Here is a 12472-nt window from a genome sequence, read left to right on the forward strand (position 1 = left end):
TTGTGATGCTTTTAAATATACACTGTCCACTGAACTTTTCTTCTGAACTTCACACAACTTTTTGAGTTATGGTTTTGCATCGACTAAATTGAATATAAATAAGTATTTTCAATTTGACCGACTTAGAAAGTTTAGTTGGAATATTTTTATGAAAGTTAGGTGAACTCATAAATGTTAATTTAACCTAATTTGGTAACCTAATTTTTCTTTACTTTAAAAAAAAAACTAAATTGTCAACTCAACAATTTAATTATTTTCATAATTTAAAATGGGAATGAAAGCAAAATCAATCTCAATCATTAAGTTAACACAGAACAAAAAATATTAAAATCATAACAAATTTAAAATCAGCGGGGTAGCAAATATTCTAAAGTTAAAGTCACTTAAAATAATTTTGTCCCCAAATGCATTTACAAAAATGTTTTATGCCGCAGCAGTGTTTCCCCTCTGTTTCCGCAGGAGCTTAGTTTATCCGGCTATTTTCTCCACTGCTGCAGCAATGATGTCCTCGTCCAACGACGCAAGAACACTCCTGGTTCACTGACTAATGGGTCCTGCCCACTGTGCGATTTTTCAAAATCCTTTGCGAATGTCCCTTGTCAGACTGTACGAACTTGATCCCCGATGTAAGCCATGCCACACTGTAAGATCTCAGTTGTCATTAATGTCGGACTGCACTATAGTGAAGGCGCGCTAAAGACGGACGCGCGCAAGAAAACTCGTCCGGAGTTTTATATCATCAATGAATGAAGCGTTCGGTGACGGTGAGGTGCATTACACGCGGGCCTGAAATGCTGGCTACAGAGAAAGCTCTAGCTCTCGTTTTGTCATAGTTTGTCTTGAAAAACCGAGATATTTGACTGTTGTCGTAGGAGAAGTGACACTACAGGATTGTGCTCCAAATCTTATGACACTGCCAGAATTTCGTCTGAGGTAAAATTTGATCACAGCGCTCATTAATCGGCTGCCGGTGAACATGTCAAACTAATGACCAAAGACGTCAGATTTTAGCCTAGGATCAGGGGAATCTTTTAGGATTTGCAAAAATTTTCTCAGACGGCAAAATCGTGGGCAAAATCGCACAGTGTGCACCCGGCTTAACCTCTCTGGTGAGCTCTGATCAGCTCTGATCTCCTCAATGTTCCTGGAGGAATTAGTTTGCACATTTTTGGGGGGAGTATTCTGGGTTCAGGCCTAAATACCAAGCTGTGAATATGAGGTATCACAAGACTATGAAGAGTCCTGAGGCCTGGGTATACTTCACTTTCCACGTCCAGATGCTAGTGCTAGTGGGGGGGGTGTTCACTTCTTTTATCGTCATAGACTGTGGATTTGGGGTCTGGAGTGCTGAGTTGGGCTTTGTTTGGAATTATGTTTGAACGAATCATCTGGAAGATTTATTTGTGTTGGGTTCGCCCTCAAATCCTACAGCACTGAGTCGCATTGTGTTGAATCTAATTGAAACTGGATCGCTAGCGGCTTCATGTGCATCTTTAATGTATCGTATAGTTGGCTATAGTTGCGCATTACATCGGCCTCAGTTATGGAGATCCCTAGTGTCTACACTGGACGTGACCATTGTCACTTTGCAAAAGACAGAAGCTGTTGTTGCAACAAAGTGAACTTTTCAAATCCATTTGTTCTTCCTATCAGAAGTATCATGAGCACTTGGAATTTACTGTCAGGGATTTGTTGTGTCGTGTCGCACACATCAGTGTAGACAACATCACTGATTATAATGAGTTCTCTTGTCTTTTGTAATGTTGTATTGCGCCATTCGGATAGAAATGGTGAAAGAAATAATACTTGATTCAACATTTATTAAAACAAGACATAAGTTAACATGACATTTTAAATCAGCATGTATAACAAAGTGTTCTTTCTTTTTCTATTTTTTCTTTTTTTTAATTGGCAGTTTAAAAAAAATGGTTTGTAAAAATTGGTTATATTGACATTTATGAACTTTGGTATTGAAAACTTAAAGAAAGGAAGTGTATCTTACTTTCATAAAGATAACTAAACAAAATAAGTTAGAAAATCTTGATATTTTAAGAAAATAAACTTAGCCATTGCAAAAACAAAACTCAGAAATTTGAGTGAACAAAAAGTTCTGATATGATAAGACTACTCTTCATGAATCAACACCAGCTGATAATGTGTGCAGATGTGTGTTTTTGCCCCTTTTCCTGTAAACCCTGCTCATATTGAAAGTGAAATTGAGTGAAAGCAAATACAACTCAGCAATTACATCTGTTAAACTCTTTACCATGTGAACACACAATAAAGTCAATATTGTCAACATTTAGTGATTTTAAGAACGTAAACAACATAACCTTTCACTTCAAACCTTGAAAGTTTTGGGAAATTGATTCTGTATTTGTGTGGTCTTGGTTCATTGGTTCACCCTGTTTTATTTTTAGCTGACGTTTTTGGGCACCAAAAATGGGAATGCATTTAAAAATGCGCGGTCCGCCATGATTGCGTCATCGCGATGCGTGAGGAAAATGAAGCTGAAGAGAACAGACAACAGAGGAGCAAACCGTTTGGATCATTACAGATGAGATGTTATATGCTACAAATAACGAGTCAAGTAAGTATATCTTGATATAAGCTCTCTTGATTTTACATTTTCACCGTAACATGGTAGCTCTCTATTACGGTGTAGTTATTTAGTTTAATCGCAGATAGGATAGACGCACTATGGACTCGGGAGGTGAATTAACGTTAATCATGTTTCCTATGTATCTAAGATTGTATTATTCATATTCATGTATCTAAGATTGCATTATAATAATTTCTTAAATCGGAATGTGATCGCCGGTGTGGGCATGTTCAATGAATTTGCCTGCTGTACATACAATATTTTAATCGAACTCCTACTTTTTAAATGGACAGAAGACATTTAACGTTTTATACATTTATTCCATATATTAACTTAACGTATAACAACAACCAGTAATTAAATAATGATTTTAATATGTTCTTTTCTTTTTGCATTTGGAGAGTAAGATGTTAAAGTACTATTTGTGTTTTTAATATTTTGTGCTTATTTTATTTTATTTTTTATTTTGTAGGATCAATACAGATGTGTTATTGGAGATCCAGGGCAAGCTGTGTGGAATTACAGAGCCATCTTGATGAGGTCAAGTTAATGTTAATTATGAATTTATGCCCAGCCATGACACAAGCTAAAACATTGCTATCAAGTCTTTAGCTTTTAAATGCTTTGTATCTTGTCCATTTGTAAGTAATACATTCCCACTTGTGCATTTACAGATCCCCTAATCATTATATATTTTACAGGCCACACACCCAAAGGAAAGGAGCCGCAGCATTGCTGTGCCAGGCGTGGTAAATGCAGGAACATCCTTCATGGAGATGGTGCGGTAAGCTGAAACTTGCAAGGCAAGATGAGGAAAAATGCAAGAATACTTTTCTCAATTTACATTGGTCTTGGGTTATTTATCTATATTTAAGTTATGTTTAATTCCCTGTAAAGTAGGAATAAAAACCATTATTAAAATGTTCTCTATTTTTAAAGTCCAGTGTCAGTGAAGATGATGTGCTCAGTGGGATACGTGAAGGAACCTCTCCAATCCTTCTACCCTGACGACTGAGGTAATTCATCACATAGGGGATGCAGGTGTGGTCAAAAGCGTACACACACCATGCAGAATAAACTGCTTCATCAGGGCAGTACTAGATTAAAAAAGACATGCTCATTTTTATGATTTCTTTTTTTTTCTTCTTTTTTTCATACAGATACTGCTGTGTGAATATAAACTTTGGAGCACAACTGTACATCTATCGTTTTAATTTAATTGAGCCAATTATAATAATGGATAGATCTGTTTTATAAACAAGTTTTTTCTTTGCGTTTTCTTTTTCTTTCCTCAAGGTATATATTTTTTTCTTTCCTGCCTCTTTGGAACATGTCCATTCACATCTACTGTGGAGAGATGGTGCGCCAGTTTCCTACTGATGGAGAGCTTCTGGGACATTGACATAAACAGCACTTTCCAAACAACTTGAAAAGAGTTGGTGACAAACAATTTTGTGTGCCTTTGGAGTTCTTTTTTTTTTCTTTTTCTTTTTCTTTCACTGTAATGCTGGAATAAGATTTTAGAATAAACCTTTTGGTCCTAATTTTGGTGCTAGTAAAGGTTTAAGAGCTTATAAGTTCAGTAACACTTTACAATAAGATCTAATTTGTTAACGTTATTTAATGTATTGGCCGACATGATCTAACAGTGATTTCTTTTTATTTATTTCTTTTATTTAATTTTTTAGTGTTAATTAATAGTTGTTGACCTTGCTTAATAAATTATAGTTCAAAGCTAGTTAATTAAATTTATAGTCATTGTTCATGCAAGTTAACAATGCATTAAATAATTAACATATATCCAACTTTTGATTTTAAGATTGCATTAATAATAGGGGTGTAACAGTACACAAAGCTGACAGTTCGGGGAGGAACACTAAATATAAAAATGCTTTTTTTTTTTTTTTAGTTTACTGAACAAATTGTAATTGTCCTAAACTAAAGGTTTCTTAAAGAATTAAAAATATAATATAAAAAATATCTCTACTAATTATGATTATTATTACCTTTATTTAACCAGGAGAAAAACTCACTGAGATTAAAATGTCCTGTCCTGGCCAAGATAGGCAGCTGTGTTTGCATGTACAGTTATACATAAAAAGTCACATAAAAAACATAAAACATACAACCAGTCAAAAACAATTACACAACATTAATTTACTCTCAAAATGATGTAGTAAAATTTTAAAATGACTAAATGTCACCAGATCTTTTAGCTTCAACTCAGTCTGGAGCAAATTCCAATCTGAGGCTGCGACATATTTGAAGGACGTTTTACCAAGCTTAACTCTAACAAAGGGCACACAAAGATTATAATTTGATTCAGAATGTAATATATAATTGCCTTGTTGTTTCTGTTTAATCAAACGACAAAGAATGCTGTATAGTGTAGACTATATAGGGAGGCCTTACTTGCACTCCCATTGTATGCAAACGTGTAAACTTCTCATAAGACCGTTTTTGCATTAACTTATAAATCTAATTATAGGTTAGATTTTTTTCAGGTTTTCAGGTTAAGTAGAATATGATGAATATATAGGCTAATATAATGCATACATTTAGTGAAAGAGTTAATCTCTCTCGTGTTTTATCGACGTCTTTCTGCTGTTGAAACACTGAACGATTACACAATGTGATACATTTGAGTAAGTTGTAATGTATCCTTAACATACCTTCTGATGTTAATTCATGTTTATTCTTTGACTATGACAAGGTGATCACATTCACTCGTGCCGCAGTGCTGCTTGAACTGATGTGTCTTTACAGTGATCTGTCATGTCACATTAAAGAGCATCAATATGGCATCACTTGAATTTAATGATAAAATTGACAGAATACATATGTTCTCATGAAAACTTGTATTGAAGTGTGTTCCACTCATTAAACAAGCCGTCTGTTAACTGTTAAAGATTGCATTCGTACCGCTCGGTACACACGTGCACTGTACCGGAAGTCCTTTACCGAACCGGTTCGGTATGAATACATGTGCCGTTACACCCCTAATTAGTAAATGTTGAAATTAACATTAACTAAGATAAATAAATGTTTATATTATTATTCATTCTAAGTTCATGTTAAATTAAGTAGTTAACTAATTAAACGTTACCCAAAGTTTTGAATCTTAGTGTTGTACATGAAACGATTCTTTTCTTTCCATTTGTTTGTATTTATTCATCTGTTGTGTGAGGTAATTTTCTGTGATGGGTAGATTTAGGTACCTTTGAATGAGGGAGATATATAATAATGCATATAATTGCATATAATCCTCATTGTCCTCCAGACTCTTTCTAAATGAATTTGTGTGTGTAAATAGTTTTTTGGGTTTTTCTTGGGCATCAAAAAAAAGTTTTTTTTGTATATTTGTTTTACAGATTGTTTTGTCAATAAATGTAGAGGATTTAAATTTGGATGTGTTTATTATACGAAATTGCAGCTGTATTATTTGAAAAATGTAATTATGAATGTATTTAATTATATTAGAGTGTACATGTAAATTACGTTAAGGTATATTTTAGTTCATATTAATTGCTTGTTTTTAAGACAGTAGAATGGATGTCAGTACATTGAGCAGTGCACTTTAATTACAATTTTAATACACTAGAAGCGATTATGAAAGTACATATAAAGTTGTATTTAAGTACCACTTAAGTTGTTCCAAAAAATCACTCTTAATTGCAACTTATTGTATTTTATTTCAACTTAATATGTGATAAATTTGAAATCAATTACATATAATGTGTGTTAACTACACCGAAAACATTGCATTTAATTGCACAATTAAGTGTATTTAGTATAAGTATATTATCTGTGTAATAAGTACACTTTATAAAAGTACACTAAAGTGCACTTTTTTTTCACAAGGGTATATATATATATATATGGATGTTGCTGTAGGCTGCTGAAAGCGAGAGTCATGCTGTATTGTGAATAAGGCCCTTCAGCCGTGACTTAAAATGGCAAATAAAATAAAATAATAATTCGTTTTTTTAACATGATTTATCATTTCTTAGTAAGTGAATCTGGAGTTTATTATATCTGTGATTATTATTTGTTATTATTGTTATAAATCCGTCCCTTTTGGCCACGAAGAAGAAGCCTGACGCAGCAGGGGAAGTAGATGGGTGGATATAACCTTGCTCCAGGGCCTCCATGATGTAATTCTTCATGGCCTTGTTCTCCGGAAGTGACAGAGGGTAGACCTTACTGTGGAGCACTGGCTCACCCGGAAGGAGGTCGCTGGCATCATCCAGGGGAGGAGGAGTTTGGCCTGGAAGACCTGAAGCACCGCCATAGAGTGTAGCGCTGAGGCAGCCTGGCTGGCGGAGGCGTATGCTCGACCGGTGAGGCTGGAAGCAGTGCGGCAGGCCTTAGATTGGTGTACAGCCTTTGACTGCCATCCCCTGGTGGAGGGCGGGCAGAGGTGTGCGGCGATGGCTTCCTCGAGGGGAGGAAGAGCGTGATATCCTTTTTCCTGAGCGCCATCGACCACCGAGAACGTGGGAGAAAAAGAGGATTTGGCACGGGATGAAAATGGCCCCTTTCACGACTTGGATAGGTCCTTGTGGACTTCCACAAGGAAGAAGGGAGCGGGTTTTTGATTGGTCGGGTGGCGGTGGTTCAAGAAAAAACACTCGTCCAGCCTGCTTCTCGTGGGCTGGGGTTTAGGCCAGTCAATACAGAGGTCGTCCATGGCCTTAGTGAGCAGGCGCTTAAAAGGGTCAGTTCACCGTATGTCATTAATGATTCCCCCTAATTGATTAAACGTGATTTCAGCAGTCTGGCGGTTTGATGCGATCCGAACTGCTGAAATCACGTGACATTGGCGACCTGAATCATTGATCGATTCACTGATTCATTAACCGTTTGAATCTTTTTGGAAGAACACGGAAGAGAAGACAATACTGAATAAAGTCATTGTTTTTTATATTTTTGGACCAAAATGTATTTTGGATGCTTCAAGAGATTCTAATTAACCCACTGATGTCTCATATGGACTACTGTGATGATGTTTTTATTCCCTTTTTGGACATGGAAAAAAAAGTGGGCATAGACTGTGTAACCCCTTTAAAAAATGAAGGTGGTTAAAGGCCTCTTAAAGAGATCCCCTGGTGTTGAGACTTGTATGGCTTAATATAACATAAATGATGTCTCCTACTGAATTATGTAGTAGAAAACCCATGAAAGATCTACGTTATTTTAAAAATCGATTTTATATTTGGACCATGGGCGGCGCCATTTTGTTTGCGTTCTAGGTTGATGACGTAGAATGGTTGAACTCCTCAATCAGCTGGCGTTACCCGTAGCTATTTTTACCACAACGCAACTCGAAAATTGTTTCAGAGTTAAAGAAAACCAATGAATTCCTTTGTAAAACACACTCAAACATACATGTGCACACAAACTCACCTACACAAGTCACAAACAGATCGGCGGGCGCGCACACACACACCTGACTGCTCTGTCTCAATCGAGATGTTGGGCTGCTCAGTCTCCACGACAGGGGCTGAATCCGAAATCGACCCCCTATACCCTGAAATAGGGCATTATTTGAAGGGACGGCCATTTGTAGTGTTGTCCGACATCATAGTGGACATGTTCAAGTGCAGTCATTCAGTCTCACGTTCACCGCAATAACGAGTGTACAGCCGATTTACAAACAGCTGTCCGACTTCACGCACCCAAACATACATGTGCACACAAACTCTCTCTCTCACACAGACTCACACACACCCCAACAGATCGGTGCGAACACACACACACACACGCACTGCGTGCGCGCATACATAACCCTCAATCTATTCCCTGTGTTGATATCATAGATAGACTGTTGATATCAAGTAGATTAACTGTAATGCCTAATGTGACCAGCAGAGGGAAATATCTAGGTAGGACGATGGGATAGGGTAACGTGAGGAAGAGAGGCAGGATGTTTTGGTGATGATGCATGCGATTGAGACAGAGCAGTCTCTCAGGTGTGTGTGCGCGCCCGCCGATCTGTTTGTGACTTGTGTAGGTGAGTTTGTGTGCACATGTATGTTTGAGTGTGTTTTAAGTACAATTACAAAGCAATTCATTGGTTTTGTTTAACTCTGAAACAATTTTCGAGTTGCGTTGTGGTAAAAATAGCTACGGGTAATGCCAGCTGATTGAGGAGTTCAACCATTCTACGTCATCAACCTAGAACACAAACAAAATGGCGCCGCCCATGGTCCAAATATAAAATCGATTTTTTAAATAACGTAGATCTTTCATGGGTTTTCTACTACATAATTCAGTAAGAGACATCATTTATGTTATATTAAGCCATACAAGTCTCAACACCAGGGGATCCCTTTAATTTGAAAAAAGAAAAAGGTAGTACCTACTATTCCCCACTAGAGGTCGTTTTCTCCACGATTAATATAGTAATAGACAAAGAAAGCAAGCAGCCATTTGGGAGCGAGTGGAGAAAGAAAACAGTTGTTGATTCACAGCACATCTATCTTAAAAAATGATTTAATAGAGAAATTTTATTTTTCGGTGATTAGTAGTGGGGATCTTTCACACTTTAATTTAAAGAAACTCTGGTGAGTGTTTGTTCCTCTGTTGTTGCTATGTAATCGTTTATATGTGTTCAATTCATGATTTGTAGTAAGAAATATGATCAATAACAAACAGATGATGAATGCATATTGAAATGTACGTGTTGCGAAGACATAAAGATTGTTTTTGTCATAAAACCAATCGGAGTTAATCAAATGTGATGTAAAAATCAAGTGCATCACAGGCCAATTGATATGCGTCATGTTTATGCAAACGAGGCCATTTTGTGATAGTGTGCTTTGTAAAATAAGTTAAGTTAATGTAGATGAAGAAAGAAAAGAGTAATTTCATCTGAAATGTCATGTGATTTCTATCTGTTCTCGGATTAAGGGAATGTGAATGAGTGATGTTCTCTGCATTATGCAGGTTGTTTTGTTCCTGTTGTTGATGCTTATCGAGTCAACCTCGATCCAACAGTGCCTAACTGATGTCACAACGCCACCTCTTGATTTTCTGGAGTGAATTCAGTATCCTAAATCTGTCATCAATTCCTGGATACAGTTAGGAGAGTACAACACACACACTTTGGATACTTTGAGCGAAACTGAGTTTAAAACTACCCGGGTAGTAGATCTTTTTTCTGTCACGTGACTAGTTCTCTTTTTTTTTTCTTCTCCTATTTTTTCAACCTCTTCAATATTTTTTCCGTATCTGACTTTTTTTCTTGGAAAAAAAAAGAGACATCTAAAAAAAGACACCTAGAACATATGGAAAAGACTTTCTGATTTGTTTTGGGGAGACATTTATTGTACAATTGCAACTGTCGTTTCAGTGGACAGTATTGAAACAATACAATACATTTTTTTCTTCACAAGTAGTAGTGAAATTGCTGTCTCAAATCCTCTTTACGAACTTAGATATTATGTGTGATATTATGTGTCATGTTACTGTGTCCAAATTGACCTGATCTGTTCATTTATAACTACTCATTAGAGTGCAGTGGCGGGTTACAACTGCATATGCTCTGGGACTAAAATATAAAATATCTTAAACTGTGTGTGAAGATGAACGAAGGTCTTACAGTTGTGGAACGGCATTAGGGTGAGGAGTTATTGACATGAATTTCATTTTTGGGTGAACTAACCCTTTTAAGCTCAGCATCAACTGAGATTTTGCTGTCAGTCCGTGTCAAAGTAGCGTACTCTGAGACATTGTCCGACCACCCGCTTTCAGATGCAGCAAGCGAAGGGCTGTCATCCTCCTCCTCTTCTGGTCCGCCAAAGGAGACAGTAGCAGCCGCCAGGTGAGGGGAGCCATGCCGTTCCTCTGCGAACATGACAGATGATGACGAGTCTCGCGGGGAAATGGCCGGCGTGTGCTCGTCAAAGCGCTCCGGGGGTCTCTAGTCGTGCCGTTTCTTCTTTCGTGGCTCGAGAGTGCAAGGGACGGGATTCGGATCGAAACTGGACTTTGCATTTAGACCTCTGCTCGAGGCATTTGCAACAACGTCTCGGCTCTTTTGTGAGTGTGTAGAGTATAAATAATTTGTTAATTTTCCTGATAGTACCCCTTTATTCCCCCAATATTACATATTGTTCCCATATGCCTACACGGACTTACTTTATAGTTACACTATAATTAACTAAAGTTATGCTGTAAATTCACTTTAATTATTCAGTACTTTCCGGTCCGTAATCTAAAGCATTACCAAAATTTGCTTCAAAATCTTGAGGAAAGGAAATTCCCCACAGCGTTCAGCAAAACGCAATACTCAGGGAACCGAGGTTATGTAAGTAACCGAAGCGTTTTTGGTGAACTATCCATTAAAGTTCTTACTTCAGTTGAAGTGGCATCATATGAACATACAAACCTTTTCTATTCCACTTATAACATTTATTCAGTTAAAATCAATAAAAAAAAAACGGATAAATAAATAAAATATTTCCATATGTGCAGCTAATTTAAAGAACTGTTCAGGATTTAAACATTTCCCTCAGTCTGAGATGCATATCTGATCTGAATCTGATCTGAGAGAAGACAAGTAAGTATTGCTTTTATTTAGCTTTATTCATGTTATTTTTATTTTACAGTGCAGATAATGAGATTTAAAGCAGCCTTTTAAAGGGATCCCCTGGTGTTGAGACTTGTATGGCTTAATATAACATAAATGATGTCTCTTACTGAATTATGTAGTAGAAAACCCATGAAAGATCTACGTTATTTAAAAAATCGATTTTATATTTGGACCATGGGCGGCGCCATTTTGTTTGCGTTCTAGGTTGATGACGTAGAATGGTTGAACTCCTCAATCAGCCGGCGTTACCCGTAGCTATTTTTACCACAACGCAACTCGAAAATTGTTTCAGAGTTAAACAAAACCAATGAATTGCTTTGTAATTGTACTTAAAACACACTCAAACATACATGTGCAAACAAACTCACCTACACAAACAGATCGGCGGCCGGGCACACACACCTGACAGACTGCGTTGTCTCAATCGAGATGTTGGGCTGCTCAGTCTCCAGGGGCTGAATCTGAAATCGACCCTATACCCTTAAATAGGGCATTATTTGAAGGGACGGCCATTTGTAGTGTTGTCCGACACCATAGTGGACATGTTCGAGTGCAGTCATTCAGTCTCACACCGCAGTGTACAGCCGATTTACAACAGCTGTCCGACTTCACGCACCCAAACATACATGTGCACACAAACTCTCTCGCTCACACAGACTCACACACACCCCAACAGATCGGCGCGAACACACACACACACACACACACACACACACACACACACATATGAGGCGCGAACAGATCGGCGCGAACACACACGCACTGCGTGCGCACATCACCCTGTGTTGATATCCTAGATAGACTGTTGATATGCAGTAGATTGACTGTAATGCCTAATGTATCCAGCAGAGGGAAATATCTAGGTAGGATGATGGGATAAAGTTAACGTGAGGAAGAGAGGCAGGATGTTTTGGTGATGATGCATGGGATTGGTTTGTGCATTAAAGTTTGAGCACGCTCAGTGAAACCTCAATCTTTAAACTTTCACTTTTAAGACACAAATTACTTTCGCTACTTTTGTTCACTAATACAACTTGAAGGAGTTAATGAAGACGATCGAGTGCGTGAAGTCGGACAGCTGTTGTGTGTAAATCGGCTGTACACTCGTTATTGCGGAGAACGTGAGACTGAATGACTGCACTTGAACATGTCCACTATGGTGTCGGACAACACTACAAATGGCCGTCCCTTCAAATAATGCCCTATTTCAAGGTATAGGGGGTCGATTTCGGATTCAGCCCCTGTCGTGGAGACTGAGCAGCCCAACATCTCGA

This window comes from Pseudorasbora parva, chromosome 2, assembly GCF_024679245.1.
Source record: "Pseudorasbora parva isolate DD20220531a chromosome 2, ASM2467924v1, whole genome shotgun sequence".
In the NCBI taxonomy this organism is placed as follows: domain Eukaryota; kingdom Metazoa; phylum Chordata; class Actinopteri; order Cypriniformes; family Gobionidae; genus Pseudorasbora; species Pseudorasbora parva.